Raw genomic sequence first — 18,019 nt, forward strand, 5'->3', positions numbered from 1 at the left:
CCTAGACATGACTTTTTAAAGAAAATGCCACAGTGAAACACACTGGACCTTTGAACCCCTGGAGAAACTCAATGGGTTCCAAAGCATGAAAAACAAGTAAAACTAGTAACAGCTTTTAGAAACCCCAGGGGCCATAGTAAAGGTAGAGTGTACTTCAAAAAGTTACAAACTGGTTCATCTGAGGCTCAGAGGGCACTGGTCTCAGAGAATTGAGATGAAGATGCTCCCTGAACCTCTGATGTCCTTCTTAGTGAATTTGAATCATGACAGTGGACTTCTTTCCTAGAGGAGCTGCATGAGTTAGGGTACTTTCTGTTGTATGTAACAAAAACTGACTCAAACTGGCTTAGACAATAAACAAGTTCATTATTTCACCAAATCAAACTCCAAGAGGCAGAGCAGGCTTCAGGCTTGGTGGATTCAGTAGCACAATTCTGCCACTGGCAGCCCAGGAATATTCTTCATCATTCCAATGTGGGAGAGAAATAGAATTACTAAAATTGATTTAGACTATTTTCTGGGGTTGAATGGATGTTGGTGAGTCAACCACCAACAGAAGAGTTTTTGAACATTGAATGTAGAATAGAACTCCTAGTTCTAAGCCAGGATTTCTTTCCTGACTTTTACGGTAGTGTCAACCCTAAGGCAATAAGATTGAAGGCAAGGATATAAATTAGCTGACCTAAGAATACACCCAAAGGGATGTAGCTTTATCCCTAGAAACAAACCTCTACACAGTCCTATGATCTTCTCCAACACAGTGGTAACGCAGTTCTTGAATTCTAAACAGAGGCCTGGGATGCAGGTGGGGAAACATTCGTTCCATGAATACAATGTGTATAGAAACCTTTCTTTTCTTTTGGAAGTTTGAGGCAGGAAAATCAAGATGGGAAAGACACCCAGGTACCTTTCTAGTTGGAAACCAACCTAGACTAATTTTAACAAATGGTAAAACATAAACCGAATGATTTCATTGGTTGCTCAATAATGGATTTAGTGAAGAGAAGCTGGAACTAATGAACAAACTAAGGAATGGGGTATTGCTTTCATTAATTTATGCTACCTCTACCTTCGATCAGGAAGGTATAAGAGATGGCTATGAACGATGAGCAATAATATTTTTCTTTATTTCTTAGTGATTGAAGTGTTTTTAAAAACAGGATTTTTTTTTTTTTTCCTTGAGACAGCGTCTCACTCTGTCGCCCCCAACTGGAGTACAGTGGTGCGATCTCAGCTCACCACAACTTCCGCCTCCCAGGCTCAAGAGATTCTCCTGCCTCAGCCTCCCAAGTAGCTGGGATTACAGGCATGTGCCATTATAGACTGGCTAATTTTTGTGTTTTTAGTAGAGACGGGGTTTCACCATCTTGGCCAGGCTGGTCTGAAACTCCTGACCTCAAGAGATTCACCTGCCTCAGCCTCCCAAAATGCTGGGATTGCAGGCATGAGCCATCATGCCTGGCCAGAGAAATATTTTTGACAGCTCAATTTATCATATATACTAAATTTACAATGCATGCTAAGAACAGAAATATTAATTACCAAAAATGAAACTGATTTTTACCATAGAATGATTTCAGTATTCTTAGACATATACATTTGTCTTAGTCATATGGGTTGCCCTGTCAAAGATGAGCATTGAAAAGAGAATTCCATTTCTAGAGTAAGATGAATGTGTAACTTCTATTGACTTCAACGATTACAATTGCCTCCAGTTGAAGCAATTCTCATTCAAGCCACGTATTTTCTGTCTAGTCTCCCTACCTTTGGATAGCATATAAATTTCTAAGAAATAGGCAGGGAGAATGATGGATTTGCATGCAAATGTTGGTATTTATTCCAAATTTAGCCATCCCATGCAAGGACACTATGTCAAGAGCTGATGAAACATATTTGAATAATGGAATCTTGGGTTAGAGAAGACCACATCTCTGATGTTTGCATTGCGTTCTATAAATATTGTGCAAATTAACATTTTAATGCAAATATTTCAATAAAACTTTCAGACTCAGTCTCCTATGAATTAATTTAGCTGACTATCTCTTAGGGACTTCATAATTTATTAATTTGTTCAGAAAATTTGATATGCGCCAGGTGCACTGCTTTAGGCATTGGGGGTATGGCAGTGAACAAGACGGGCACAGTCCTAGTCTTCATGGCCATTACATTCTTGGACATTACATTCAGGAAATAACCAATCAATCAAATGAACAAGATAATTTCCAATAGTGATAAGGCAGTGGGACAGGGTGATATAATAGACAGTGATGTAGAAGTGTAATATGAGCTGGTCAAAGAAAGTGTTTGAGGAGGCGATATTTGAGCAGAAACTGAAATAATGCATGGGAGGCAGCCATGCGCACAAAATCTTTATTTACTCCAAGAGAAACAGTATATGCAAAAGAACTCTGCAGCACTAGCACAATGCCTTCTTCCTTATAGCTGGTTGGTGCCCCAAACCTTGCTTACTTGAAAAACTGTCACATTTACAATAAAATACTTAGGACTGTAGAAATTAATTTGTCATGAAAAAATATGGACAAATTTAGCACCTGCTCCAGGATGCTACAGTCTGACATCTTTATTGGGGGTCACTGAGGATTTAAAGAAGAAGAAGGAATTGCTAACTTCTATTTCCTATTTTACTAGTCAATTTTTTTTTTTTGAGATGGAGTCTCGCACTCTCACCCAGGCTGGAGGGCAGTGGTGAGATCTCGGCTCACTGCAAGCTCCGCCTCCCGGGTTCACGCCATTCTCCTGCCTCAGCCTCCCGAGTAGCTGGGACTACAGGCGCCCGCCACCATGCCCGGCTAACTTTTTGTAATTTTTAGTAGAAACGGGGTTTCACCGTGTTAGCCAGGATGGTCTCAATCTCATGACCTTGTGCCCGCCTCGGCCTCCCAAAGTGCTGGGATTACAGGCATGAGCCACCGCACCCGGCCTAGTCAATTTTAATTACTGTAGCCTCATTAGATACCCTTTGTGCAAATGTGAGTGCCTTTGCCTGCTTTCTGGTTTGATTTTAAGTTGGGATACAAGCTACTTAACAATAACAAGAGTTGGCAGTAGCTGATCTTTCCCAGGTCTCAGACACACATCCATTTGCAAAACATATCCATTTATTCCCACTATATAGGTGAACTTGGTGTACAGTCAAAAACAGAAACACACGTGCTATTGTCCAGAATATTTTCTGAACATTCACTATTTACCAGAAGTATTTTCTGAATGCTTGTTATTTAACTCCTGAAGTAACAAGGTTGTGAAGGGAAGCAAAATTTATTTAAAAAAAGGAGTGAGAAGCTGGGTGTGGTGGCTCATGCCTGTAATCCCAGCACTTTGGGAGGCCGAGATGGGCAGATCACCTCAGGTCGGGAGTTTGAGACCAGCCTGGCCAACATGGGAAACCCCGTCTCTACTAAAAATACAAAAATTAGCCAGGAGTGGTGGCAGCTGCCTGTAATCCCAGCTACTCAGGAGGCTGAGGCAAGATAATCGCTTGAACCTGGGAGGAGGAGGTTGCAGTGAGCTGAGATCACGCCATTGCACTCCAGCCTAGAGGACAAGAGTGAGACGTTGTCTCAAAAAAAAAAAAAAAAAAAGAGAGAGAGAGAGCGAGAAAGAGGAGATACCACATGATCTGGAGTATCTAGGTCACTTAATAAATGAGGGAAAAATATAATGAGGATGATTAAGACATGAGAGGAGCTTCAAAAAGGAGTTAACTATCAAAGGACTAAGATAGGCCTCTTGAGAAATCTGATGACGTCTTTTAAGTATTTTTGCAAAAATACTTGTGCTGCAAATGTCAGTTGTGAAGAATGGCATCTCCTACTATCCTGCAAAAATCGATACTTGTTTTATTCTTTATTTATTCTGTGATTTGACACTTAGTTGAAATTATAATCTTAATTTTATCCAACTAAGATAAAGTTTTTACATTCCTTAATTTTATGATTCAAGATAAACTTCCAATTGAACCTTTTTTTCACTATTTCTGTGAAAGTTTTGTTCCCATTCCAACTTGTCCCACTTCTAAAAGTGGATGGTGCATTTGCATACCTAAAGAATAATAATACCAACTCCGATTTAGGCCTATTGCTCTGTATAACATGCTGGCATCCATTAACCAAGCCAGAAAAACGTCAATGTAATGCATCAAGAGGGAAATTACGATTAAACTACAGCTAGTTTTTCTTACCCCTTCAAGGAACTGTTAGGATGAATAGCTGCTTTTCTTGTCTCTTTTTAGAGATAGGGTCTCACTATGATGCCCCGACTGACTTCTAGACTCAAGGGATTCTCCTATCTCAGCCTCCTGAGTCATTGGTACTGCAGGTACACAACACCACACAGGCTTACGGCTGCTTTTCTATGCCCCAAAGCTCTAAATCCTAGGCTTTTTCCTTCAGTGACCCTATACTCCAAAAGAACGTGGAATGGAAGACACTGAAACTGCTGGTTGTTCCAAAGCAACAAGTTTTTTTTTTTTGGAAACAGAGTCTCACTCTGTTGCCCAAGCTGGAGTGTAGTGGCGCTATCTCAACTCACTGCAACCTCCACCTGCCTCCTGGGTTCAAGCAATTCTCCCACCTCAGCATCCCCAGTAGCTGGGACTACAGGTGTGCACCATCACACCCGGCTAATTTTTTGTATTTTTAGTAGAGATGGGGTTTCACCATGTTGGCCAGGCTGGTTGCGAACTCCTCACCTCAAGTGATCCACCCACCTAGGCCTCCCAAAGTGCTAAGATTACAGGCATGAGCCACCGCTCCCAGCCAGCAGGAAGCTTTTTATCCCTGCTCCCTATCACATTCCCTTGGCACTGTTCCACACTCTAATTTTTTCCCTTTTTTACACATGCTCATAGCTGGACCTGTTGGTTTAATTATTATTTTATTATTCCTATATTCATTTAGTTTATTGACTTTCATGTTGTTGCTTTGTATATTGTCTAGTTTTTACTGTTTTATTTTATTATATAAGCAGTTTATTTTATTCTGCCTTTTACTTATCTTTGATTTAAACATTTTAAACTTATACTCATCTTTTACCATGTCTTATTTATTTCTATCTCTTCTGTTTCTTATATTTGGTTATACATCTCTTTTTTTCTTGCCATCTTGGCTTTTTAGCATGTTGAGGAGACCTACTCAGAACCCCAGAGTTTGTATGAAGATTATTTTAAGCAGAAAATATTTGAAATCCAACAAATGCAAAAAGAAGCATTCTCAGACCTTCCCTTATCTGACTAAAAGCAGCAATTTCTGGGGCTCCCAGAAATCCCCTCTCTTGCGAGGAGGCTTCCATATATCCCCTCTCTGGGAGGGAGTTTCATGGCCCTGAGGAAAACGAAAGGCTACCTGCACCTACATAAACCAACATTATCACAAATGTATCCAAGGACACATGGGTAATCAGGGTCAGACTCAAAACCAGTAGCCTTAACACTGCCTACCCTGAGGCTACCCCTGTTCCACACTTCAATTCCATTTCCCAGTCATGGGTGAGGAGCTGCACTGTGGACATCACCACAAGAACTTAATCCAGCCTGGAGCCACAGGCAAGAACAGGGTGCTTCATGGTTTCTTTCCCACTCCCACCAGCTTCAAGAACACCTGAGCTGGGGGCATCATTGTCATTTTCAAATAGAAGTGGACTTAATTCTCTTCAGCTTCAAAACATACCCAACCTGAAAATCTGCTCCCTGAGGTATGTTCCTATCGGATATACCCACCCATCCAACCCTAGTAGAGGTGTAGGACTGGGGACATGGGGAGGGTGATAATTTGGCAGTTTTTCTCTCCTTTCCCAGTGTCTTATAGCTGAAATATATATATTTTGGAGGCCCTAGAAAGTGGCTGAGGAAGAACTGGGTTTTTTTCTCTCAGGCCACTAAGTAGTGTTAAAACTCTGAGTAAGATAATTCAGCCGGGTGCGGTGGCTCATGCCTATAATCCCAGCACTTTGGGAGGCCGAGGTGGGTGGATCACTTGAGGTCAGGAGTTCAAGACCAGCCTGGCCAACATGGTGAAATCCTGTCTCTATTAAAAATACAAAAATTAGCCAGGCCTATGGTGGCGTGTGCCTGTAATCCCAGCTACTCGGGAGGCTGAGGCAGGAGAATTGCTTGAACCCAGGAGGTGGAGGTTGCGGTGAACCAAGATGGCGCCACTGCACTCCAGCCTGGGCAACAGAGTGAGACTCCATCTCAAAAAAAGCAAACAAAAAAGGTTATTCAAAGGAGGTAGAGCAGTATGTCCAACACGAAAAACTGGGATCTCATGTCATCGCTTCCCTAACATGACTTTCACCAACTGCTTCCCCTTTCATCAAGTCTGTTTTTGAGTTTTTCTCTATGCACAACCTTCCCAGTTTTCCCCTCTAGGAGCAGTGGTGAGAAGAGCTGAGCTGCAGATGAACTCTTCACCCCAGGAGGGTTTTACCATGGAAGGAGCTGCTTTTCTAGATTTCTCCTACACATAACACACAGATCTCTCATTAACCGGGTAGGGCCTATTTAGGACTCAACACTCCAGTATGAATAAAGCATTGTTCTCACTCCATGCATTAAAAAAAATCATTTATCCAATCCAGTAAGCCCGTTGATTCTTTCTGGATTTACTGAAGGAAAAAATGAGTGGCAGAGATAAGCCTTGGCCAGTCATGCTAATGTCGCTTAATTTGACTTTTGATACCTGAGATCTTGTGACTCTGTAATAGTAATATTACAATTCCCCAATGATCTTGACTCAATTCCCCAATGAATGAAAATGCTGTCAGTACTTATATCCTTCTGCTGATGTACACACAGATTTTTAGGCATCAGACCTTGATTTAAGAGTCTTTTAAGCTCTATTTTATAGGAGAAGACCTGGTAGGAGTAAAAATAAGTACATGAAAGCCAGAATGCCTGGTTGAAAATTTCTCCTCTCAATTTAGGTCCTGTTACTTAATCTCTATAAAATGGAGATAATGACACTTAATTCCGTGAATCTTAAATAAATATATGTAAAGTGTCTGGCCTTTAACAAGCTTTAGTTTATTAAATGATTTTCACTCCTAAAATCAAATGAATTCTTGTTTTGATGATTCTATTCCCAAGTCTGCAGCCACAAATATTCTAAATTATAAGAATTATCTCCATAGGCCAGGCGCAGTGGCTCACACCTGTAATCCTAGCACTTTGGGAGGCCGAGGTGGGTGGATCGCTTGTGGTCAGGAGTTTGAGACCAGCCTGGCCAACATGGAGAAACTCTGTCTCTATTAAAAATACAGAAATTATCCAGAAGTGGTAGGGCACGCCTGTCATCCCAGCTACTAGGGAGGCTGAGGCAGGAGAATGCTTGAACCCAGACGGCAGAGGGTGCAGTGAGCCCACAGCTCAGATTGCGTGACTACCCTGCAGCCTGGGTGACAAAGTAAGACTCTGTTTCAAAAAAAAAGAAAAAAGAATTATCTCCATGGGAGTCATCTTTAAGTGATATGGTAGATATATAAATTCCTGAAGAAACTAACCAGCCAATTTTATGTATAATCTTTGTATTGAGTCTACATGCCCCTCAATCAACCACTCCATTTCTCTGTTTCTTTATAGCAAAATTTCTCCAAGGGCTACCTCTACTCATTACTTCTTGTTCTTTCTTGACATCTTTTGTCTGTTGTAGAACATTCTTGGCTATGGTCTAGTTTGTTTCTTCCTCTTCACTCTTTCCTTCATCTGGACCATGAGAAAGAGCTTTTGATCTGACAGTGCTTTTTCCCGAGTCCCAGACTGGGATGGAGAAGGTGGTGGTTGTCAAACTATTAGGGCTTGTGAAAACACAAATCGCTGGCCCCACTGCCGGAGTTTCTGATTCAGTATAGCTGAGGTGGGGCCCCAATTTCTAACAAGTTCCTAGGCGAGGCTGATGATACTGGAATATATTTTGAGGACCACTAGAATAAGGAGTTCGGGACTCTCTTGCTCTCACAATAAGTGAAATTCTCCAACCTAGCTTTATCAATAACACAGATGTCATTTTGATGTTTCATCTGCTGCTTCTACCATTTTATACCCGAAATGATTCAGAATTCAGGAAAGAAAGACAGGTGCTGTATATTGAATGCCTCAAAAGCCCAACAGCTGACATTTATTACTTGCCATGTGCCATTTGATGTCCTAAGTGTTTTATGTAGTCTATCTCATTTAATCCTCACCAAAGCCCTAATATCATTTCACCTTTCAGTAAAGAAATTAAGATGGGGGTGGTAGCTCATACCTGTAATCCCAGCATTTTTGGAGGTTGAGATGGGAGGACCACTTGAACCCAAGAGTTTGAGATCAGCTTGGACAATATAAGGAGACCCCATCGCTACAGAAAATAATAATAATAATAATAATACCTGGTCATAGTAGCATGCACCTGTAGTCCCAGATACTTGGGAGACTGATGTGGGAGGATCACTTGAGCCCAGGAGGTCAAGGCTACAATGAACCATGATCATGCCACTGTACTCCAGCCTGGGCATGAGAGTCTCAAAAAAAGAAATTAAGACACCAAAATATTAAACAATTTTCCAGGCCACTCAGTTCTGGAGACATAATTCGAATCAAGGGAGTATGATGTCAAGGCTGTGGTTTTAACCTGTAGGATATGCTATATTGTGTGTGGAAATATGAAAGTCATCTGAGTATGTATCTATGTTCAGTACAGCCACCCATGTTCCCATGCAATGATTCATGACCTGTGTTTACCCTTGTTAATGTGGCATAAACTGCTCTCCCAAGGCATCACAGTCAGCTATAGAAGTAGCTACAAAGAATGTTAATGCCACAGTCTAAACTCCTCTAAGTTGAGCAAATTCAGAACAAATATCAGAAAAGCAATTTATATTTTTAGATTTTTCTTATTAATAAGATGCTAAATTTCTCATTCTACAAACATTTATGGAACACTACAATTTGCCATGCAGTTGGGGGATTTCAGAGCACCTGATAAACAGCACACTTCCCCATCCCCAAAGTTCTGAATCAATTGAGAAATAGGCAATATATTAGTTTGCTAGGGCTGCTGTAATTGAGACACACAAAGAAGCTAGCAAATGTGACAGTTAAAAAAAGTGGACTCACAGATGGAAAAGGTGTTGGAACTAGCAGACAAGGACTTTAAAATAACAACAGTATATATGTTTAAAAGATTGAGGTGCAGAGAGGTGAACAATATATAGGTAGGGAATTTCATTCCAGTAATAGAAACTACAGAAAAGATGCAATGGAAATGCTAGCAGTGAAAAAATACAATAGTAGAAATGAAGATGTAATCAGTTGGGCTTAATAGCTGACTTGATAAGAGTGGAAGAAATGATCAGGGAACTTGAATACAAAGTGTCTAAAATGAAATGTAAAGAGAAAAATGAATGAAAAAACTGAACAAATCCTTGAGACTTACAGGTCATAATCAAATCATCTAGTTGTAGTTGGAGCCAAAGAGGAACAGGAAAGGGAGAGTGGAGAAGGAAAAATACTTGAAGAAATAATAGCCAAGAATTTTGCAAAATTGATGGGGGGCTGAGCATAATGGTGGCAACTCAGATCTAGAATCTTAAACAGGGATATAATGTCAAGAGTTTTGGCTGACTTCTCATCAGGAGGAAGGGAGGTGAGCAAACAATGGAACAGCATTTTTAAATGCTGAAAGAAAAAAAGATGCTGAACCTAGAAGTCCATATACAGTGAAAATATCCTTCAAAAATTAAGGCCAAATAGATAAATTTATAAACAAAAATGGAAAGAATTTATCCCCAGACCAGTGCCATAAGACATGCTAGGGGAAGTCTTTAGGTTGAAGGACAGTGAGGTCACATGGAAGATCAAATCTGCAATAAGGAATGAAGGATATCAGAAAAAGGAAATAAGTACAAAAACATTTTAAAAACCTTTTAATTTTGGATTTAACGATATCACACTTTTTTTCATTTCTAGAAAAGATGACTGATTTTTAAAGTAAAAATAATATGAACATATCAATATATCATGGGGACTTTTAACATACAATGTATTGTGGGGTTTATAATACATGACAATAAGAGGATGAAGGATGAGGGGGAGGAAGATTAAATTATACAATTGTAAGGTTCTTACATTGTTTGTGGTCATTTAATATTATTTAAGACTGGGCGTGATGGCTCATGCCTGTAATTCCAGCTACTCCAGAGGCTGAGGCACAAGAATCGCTCGAACTCAGGAGATGGAGGTTGCAGTGAGCCGAGATCGCACCACTGCACTCCAGCCTGGGCAACAGATTGAGACTTTGTCTCAAAAAAAAGAAAGAAATATGTTATTTGAAGGTGGACGTAAGCTAAAGATGCGTATTATAATCTCTAAATAAATGATTATAAAAATAAAAATAAATATTTGTAGATGACCCTTGAACAATTCAAAGATTGGGGGTGCCGACCCCTGTGCAGTAAAAAATCTGCACATAACTTTTGACTCACCCAAAACTTAACTACTAATAGCCTACCGTTGACTAGAAGCCTTACCATTAACATAAATAGTTGATTAACACGTAGACTAGTGTCTACATATATTTTGTGCATTTGTGAGACACTTAACTTTTTCTGAATTTTTTTGGTATATAGGTTATATAGTTTGTCTGCAAGTTTTTTCAAATTGTTGCAAATCTCCAAAAATTTTTCCAATAAATTTATTTTTAAAAATCCACATATAAGTGGACCCATGCAGCTTAAACCCACATTGTTCAAGGGTCAACTATACATATACATGAAGTGGAGGTGACAAATGGAATTCTAAAAACAAAAACTGATTAGCTCAAAAGAAGACAGGAAAAAATAAAAAAGAGACAGAAGAACAAAGAACACATGAGACAAACAGAAAACAAATAGCAATGGTAGACTTAAGCCCAACCACATTCATCCTTACATTGAATGTAAAAGCTAAACCCTCCAATTGTAAGATAAAGATGAACAGACTGGATTTTTAAAAATGTTCTAACATTGTCAGGATGCAGTGGCTCACATCTATAGTCCTAGTAGTTTGGGAGACTGAGTTGGCCAGAAATTTGGGACTAACCTGGGCAGCATAGTGAGATCCCTTTTCTAAAAAAAACAGAAACAAAATACAGGATATGAAAACCACCAGACTATATTTTCCTAAGCACGTCAATCCAATTCTTAGGTATTACTCAAGAGAAATGAAAACTTACGTCCACAGACTACTGTACAATAATGTTTGTAGCCGATTTATTCATAATAGCTAAGAACTGTGGGGAAAAAAATCCCAAATGTCCACCAAAAGGAGAAAGGATAAGGAAATTGTGGTATAGTCAGACAATCAAACAGTACTTATCAGTAAGAAAGGATTGAACTACTGGCACATGCAGAAACCTGGACGAATCTCAAAAACATGCTGAGTAAAAGCAGCCAAACAAGAAAAAGTGTATACTAAGATGATTCCTTTATATGAAGTTCTGGCGGAGGCAAATGTAATTTACTGTGATAGAAATCTGAACCTACTATTTCTGGGAGTAGGCAGGAATTGACTGAAGGAGGCACACAGGAACTCTCTGGGGTGATGGGAATATTTTGTATATTAATATGGGTATGGGTGGCATGTAAGGTTAATTGTGTTTATGCATTTGTGAAAATGCTTCAATTTTTGGGCTTAAGATTCATATATTTAACTCAATGTAAATTATTCCTCACCTAAGAAAATTAAAGGAAAACATATAAATTATAATTAATCAATATCATGTTTTTAAATAAAAATATTTTTTAAAAAAGCAGAACTTCTAATTTTTAGTTATTTAATTTTAAAAAAGCTGTACTTGGGGCATTTATGTCAGGGATGGCGTGAATTTTTTTTAACTATCTCTGCCTTTATAAAAATTGATATTGGTGTATTGATTATTGGTACATTCTGATTTTTACTTCTGAAATTTGGTAATTTACATTTCCCAGAAAAACAATTTATTGAGGGGAAAGCAATATCTGCACTTAAATCACAAGGCAATTGTTTCTCTCTCTCTCTCTTTGGGTGCCTCACAGGAAAATCAGCTGTTCCCAATTCCATTATACTTTCAGAAGAAAGTAGGGAACTGCGGACAATCTAACCCTGGAATCATATCACTTGTCAGTGGGCTCAACAGTTATCCTGTCTGGATTAGTTAATTATGGATAAGTAAGTTAACTGTCATACCAGTTTGCCTCAGATAGTCCTAATTATTATCAACCATCCTTGTAATAATTATGAAGTGAGTGCCTTTCATTCTCAAGCATGTCTTAGTTTGGATGATAAATCATGTGGTCATCTTAAGAAATCACTTAAGAAACCTTAAGTGATTTATTGCTCTTACATGCTATTAGGTAGAAAAAATAGATACTGTGGCTCATGCCTAAAAAGGCGCATTTTTTAGACAGAATAGACACCCTGTCACTAAATTCAGTACTGAAACTCCCAGGAGACATGGATTTTAAGAAGTTTTGAAATTACTTGGTGAGAAATGCACGTCAAATATGACCTGGAAATAGGGACTGCCTCTATTGCAGATTTTTAACTTTACAAAAAAAGCAAAAGGTCTCAAATGTCTTTGTGAAAGGAGAAAAAATCCATTGGTAGATTATACCTTCAGATTTTTTCAGTTTTCATTACTGCAAACTTAAGCAGTGGTTCTCAGTCACCCAGTTGCAGTCAACACCTCAACACACTCAATGGAAAAGGCAAGGGAACAGATTCTCCCCTGGGGCCTCCAGCAGGAGTATGACCCTGTAGACGCCTTGATTTTTTAGCTCCATAGGACTTACTTTGACTTCTGGGCTCTACATGGTAAGAGAATAAGTTTCTATTGTTTTAACATTAGCTTTGTGTTAAGGTATTAACAGTGGTAATGGGAAACCCATACAAGGCAAATGTAAAAAGTTGGGGAGAGCAACATAGGAGACAGATATCAGAAAGTATGAGGTCATATTTGTGATTGCTTTATGACAACATCAAAAGAGCAAACTGTAGAGCTGAGAAGACAGAGGATCTGACCTGGCCTATCCCTCTAATATGGTTTGGTTGTGTCCCCACCCAAATCTCATCTTGAATTGTAGCTCCCATAATTCCCATGTGTTGTGGGAGGGACCTGGTGGAAGTTAATTGAATCATGGGGCCATTTCCCCCATACTGTTCTCATGGTGGTGAATACGTCTCCTGAGATCTGATGGTTTTATGAGGGGAAAACCCCTTTCGCTTGGTTCTCATTTTTCCTTTGTCTGCCACCATGTAAGACATTCCTTTTCCTTCTGCCACAATTGTGAGGCATCCCCAGCCACATGGAACTGTGAGTCTATAATAAACTGGCAGGGTGCAATGGCTCATGCCTATAATCCCAGCCCTTTGGGAGGCCAAGGTGGGCAGAACACCTGAGGCTGGGAGTTCAAAACCAGCCTGACCAACATGGGGAAACCCCGTCTCTACTAAAAATACAAACAAAATTAGCCGGGTGTAGTGGCACATGCCTGTAATCCCAGTTACTCAGGAGGCTGAGGCAGGAGAATCGCTTGAACCCGGGAGGTGGAGGTTGCAGTGAGCTGAGATCGCACCACTGCACTCCAGCCTGGGCAACAAAAGTGAAACTCCATCTCAGTAAATAAATAAATAAATAAATCTCTTTTTCTTTATAAATTACCCAGTTTCAGGTATGCCTTTATCAGTAGTGTGGAAATGGACTAATACATCCTCCCTGTCACTATTATGTGAAACCTCATTTCACTTAAAAATGAGCAACAGATTCATCAACAGATGGATAAACAAAATGTGATATAGCTATGCAATGAAATATCATTAAAGGAACGAAGGACTGATACGTGGATACTACAACATGGATGAACCACAAAAACATTATGCTAAGTGAAAGAAGCCAGACACACAAAAATCACATACTGTATGTTCCATTTAAGTGAAATATCCAGAATATTCACAGAAATAGAAAGCAGATTGCTGGTTGCTAGGAGCTGTGGGAATAACTCTGGAGACAGATTTTCCTCTGGGATTAATGAAAATGTTTTGGAACTGGATAGATGTGGTAGTTGAACGACATTGTGAATATACTAAATGCCACTGAATTGTTCACTTTAAAATGATTAATTTTGTATTATGTGAATTTCATGTAAGTCAAAATAAAATAGTCCACTGCAAATATTGAAGAATATACAACAAACTTAGAAACTATTTCAACGATCCCTCCTGAGAAACCTGGGGATTAATGTGTTTCAGACAAAGAAAAAGAAGGGAAGCATAGAAATAAAGCCCGGGGTGAGCCTTAAGTGTGCCCTTTCTGTAGAACTATTAATAAAGCAAAATTATGCAGTGACTGAAGCCAGGCACAGTGGCTCATACCTGTAATCTCAGCACTTTGGGGGGCTGAGGCAGGCAGATCACCTGAGGTCAGGAGTTTGAGACCAGCCTAGCCAACATGGAGAAACCCAGTCTTTACTAAAAATACAAAAATTAGCCGGGCGTGGTGTACACCTGTAGTCCCAGCTACTCGGGAGGCTGAGGCAGGAGAATCGCTTGAACCCAGGAGGTGGAGATTGCAGTGAGCCGAGATCACATCACTGTACTCCAGCCTGGGCAACAGAGTGAGACTCCGTCTTAAAAAAAAAAAAAAAAAGAAAGAAAGAAAAGATGCTTATAAGGGAAATGGTGTAATGTGTAATACATAGTAGCAGTGTGCTCTGAAAATATAGACAATACAACTCTTCAAAATGAGCAGAAGCCGGCCGCGGTGGCTCACGCCTGCAATCCCAGCACTTTGGAAGGCCAAGGCAGGCAGATCACTTGAGGTCAGAAGTTTGAGACTAGCTTGGCCAACATGGAGAAACCCCATCTCTACTAATAATACAAAAATTAGTTGGGCGTGGTGGCAGGTGCCTGTAATCCCAGCTACTCAGAGGGCTGAGGCAGGAGAATCTCTTGAACCCAGGAGGCAGAGGTTGCAGTGAGCCGAGATGGTGCCACTGCACTCCAGCCTAGGTGGCAAAGCAAAAGTCCATCTCTGAAAAAAAATTTAAAAATTAAAAATTGAGCAGAGAATGCAGAACCTATACGGAAAGTAAACCAAGTCATTGATTATATTATTGGCATTAACATTTTTAAAAGGTCATAGTATAAGAGTTTGCCATTTGGAGAAAATATATGGGACCTTGTCAGTGTCCAGTTAGAGCTGACATGGACTCTAGGTGTCCGCTAAGGTTCTTTAGATATTCTTGTGTGATCTTAAAAATTCCAGTTTAAACTGGACTTACGTGTTCTGTGAATACTGCAGATTGCCTGATTCAACAGCTCGATCACTGTACTCCCTGAGTGCCTTCCATGTAGAAGCTGGAAGAGAGGCTCTTTTATTCATTCCCAACAATTGCTGGTCACCCCTAACAATGCTGCAATGAACATCCTTGTACATTATCCCCTTTGGGACCCGTGTGCATGTTCCTCTGGGCGTACCGAACATGGATTGTTTGGTCGTAGGGGATATGTCGTACACATATCCAAACAAGTACTCTCAGGCTACTCTCCAAAATGGGTGTGGCTGGATGATGCTCCCTGCAGAGTAGGAGGGTTCCATTTTCCTACATTCGCACCAATATTTAGCATTATCTGATATTCTAAGTTTTTCTGATCTGATGGGTGTAAAACTTAGAATATCAGTAATGCAAAATATTGGTAAAATATTTAGGGAAACTAGAAACACTTGATTCAAAGAATGTAATCAGAAAACACCTTCCCTTCTTTCTTTCTTTCCTTCTTTCCTTCCTCCCTCCTCCACTTCTTTCTTTCCTTCCTTCTCTTTAATTCTTTCTTGACTTCTACTCCCTTTAAATTTATTTAGTGGGAAAGTACTTTCTGTTCCAACTTGAAAATGTACGCATTCCCATGACATTTCTCTTACTTTCAGGAAATAAAAATATCTTGGTGACATTGAATAAAAACACAGTCTCATTTCAGTAACTAAAAGTACATTATGTTAAGTTATTATAAAGTATTTGCATTTAAATTAAGTTAAAATCTTTCTCCTTCCTTTGATGGAACCTTCTACAGGCAGGAACCAGGGGAGGGACTGTGATTTTTCTTCTCTCTGTGCTCACCTTCCACTCCATCTATGTTGCTAAGTATCCTCTAAGAATGGGGAGGGAGAGGAGGTAAAAAGGGTTAGGAACATGATGACTGGTATTGTAAGAGGGTGTTTTCTGGACCTAATAAGTGTTTAGAGCTGACAATATTCAGGGTGGGAGTATTCAGAGGATTCGTTGGGAATGCTCAATGATGTTTTCCACGACAGGGCAACTGGAGTTTCCTCTGACTTGCTGCTCCCACCTCGGCCCCTAGTGTGTTCCTTTGACAGACTCTACTCGGGAGGCACTCACAGACTTTTTCTGCTAAGATCCTGTGGCTCCCCCAGGCAGCCCTTCTTGGGGCTTAAAAGGCACCAGATTAGCTCTTTCTTCTTAGTGGTCATTTTGCAAAGGTAGCATGAATACATACACTTCATCAATGCCACATGGTACAAAGATAAAATAACATTTATTGGGAGAAATGAATAAGCAGAAATGTGCATAGGTGACAGCTCCTACTGTCGTGAGTCCTCCAGGAAGGATGCTTGGACCAATTGTGGGTGGACTGGACTCAGCGTGGCCGTGGTCCCATAGTGAAGAGCTCCACTTCCACATACATTCCATATTCATAGGAAAATAGAGACAAGGATCATCTACATGCCTTTGTAGCAATGGACAACCTCTGGGTGGAAACAGGCTTTATTAGAAAGAAGCAACTTCTGAGATTAATTGTCATGTTTTAGCCTGTTTTCCTGTTGAGTGAACTCAGATCTGGTGAGCCAGCTCTTTACGAGGCTACTGAAAGGTCATAGGGAATCAGTCTCCAGGGCCGTCCTGAGCAGTTGGCGTAGGCATCCGTTGCCCTGAACAACTGGAAGTACAGGCCCATCCCAAAGCAACTAACTTCTTGCTTTCCAGCACTGGAGTAGTTAGTGAGTCTACTTCTGCCTTCACAATTTTCCAGGGGTCAGATATCAGTCCACTGTGTCTCCCTGGCTAGTAGAATGAATATAAAACTCTCTAAGTAGTACTGCTGATGCCTCTCTCTTACCTAAGGTAAAGGAGCAGATATTCTGTCTCTCTCCATTCTAGGGATGAGAGTCAAAGAACAACTGTTTCCAAAGAAACCTTCCTAACAAATTCTCTTTTGACGCTTTTATAGCCTTAATATGAGGATGATTTTGAACACCTATTTAGAAATTTTTGAATAGTGGAATAATGAATTCTTTGAAATAAAATCTTTTTTTTTTTCTTCATAGAAACTGAGCATGGGATATTTATAAAGACTTTGACAGTTGGTTCTCAACTTTGGCTGGATATGAGAATCACTGGAGGAGCTTATGCCTTGCCTGCACCCTGACCAGTTAAATCAGAGTCTCTGGAGGTGGGCTCTCTAGGTGATTCCAATCTACAATCAAGGTTGAGAACCACTGCTTATATAGAAACAAAGGCTTTGAAGGGGGAAACGATTACATTGGGTGATTAAACATGATTTCCAGGCCGGGCGCGGTGAATCACACCTGTAGTCCCCGCACTTTGGGAGGCCAAAGTGGGTGGATCACAAGGTCAGGAGATCGAGACCATCCTAGCTAACATGGTGAAACCCTGTCTCTACTAAAAATACAAAAAATTAGCCAGGCGTGGTGGCACGTGCCTGTATTCCTAGCTACTCAGGAGGCTGAGTCAGGAGAATCACTTGAACCCGGGAGGTGGTGGTTGCAGTGAGCTGAAATCGTGCCACTGCACTCCAGCCTGGGCAACAGAGCGAGACTATCTCAAAAAACAAAAACAAAAAAACGCAAAGAACATAATTTCCACCAGTTCCCCCTCTCGATTATGGATCTATTCAGTTCATGTGGTGTATACCTTTTTTTTCCTTTTTTCTTTTTTGACAATATCGAGTCTTACTCTGTCACCCAGGCTG

General features: G+C 40.2%; 1 pseudogene; it reads left to right on the forward strand.

Moving 5' to 3' along the window:
- The window catches only part of LOC102146466 (prohibitin 1-like), a 42,746-nt pseudogene extending 25,291 nt beyond the window's left edge, over window positions 1–17,455 (forward strand).
- The last annotated feature ends 564 nt before the right edge of the window (window positions 17,456–18,019 follow it).

Source organism: Macaca fascicularis, chromosome 15 (genome assembly GCF_037993035.2).
Source record: "Macaca fascicularis isolate 582-1 chromosome 15, T2T-MFA8v1.1".
In the NCBI taxonomy this organism is placed as follows: Eukaryota; Metazoa; Chordata; class Mammalia; order Primates; family Cercopithecidae; genus Macaca; species Macaca fascicularis.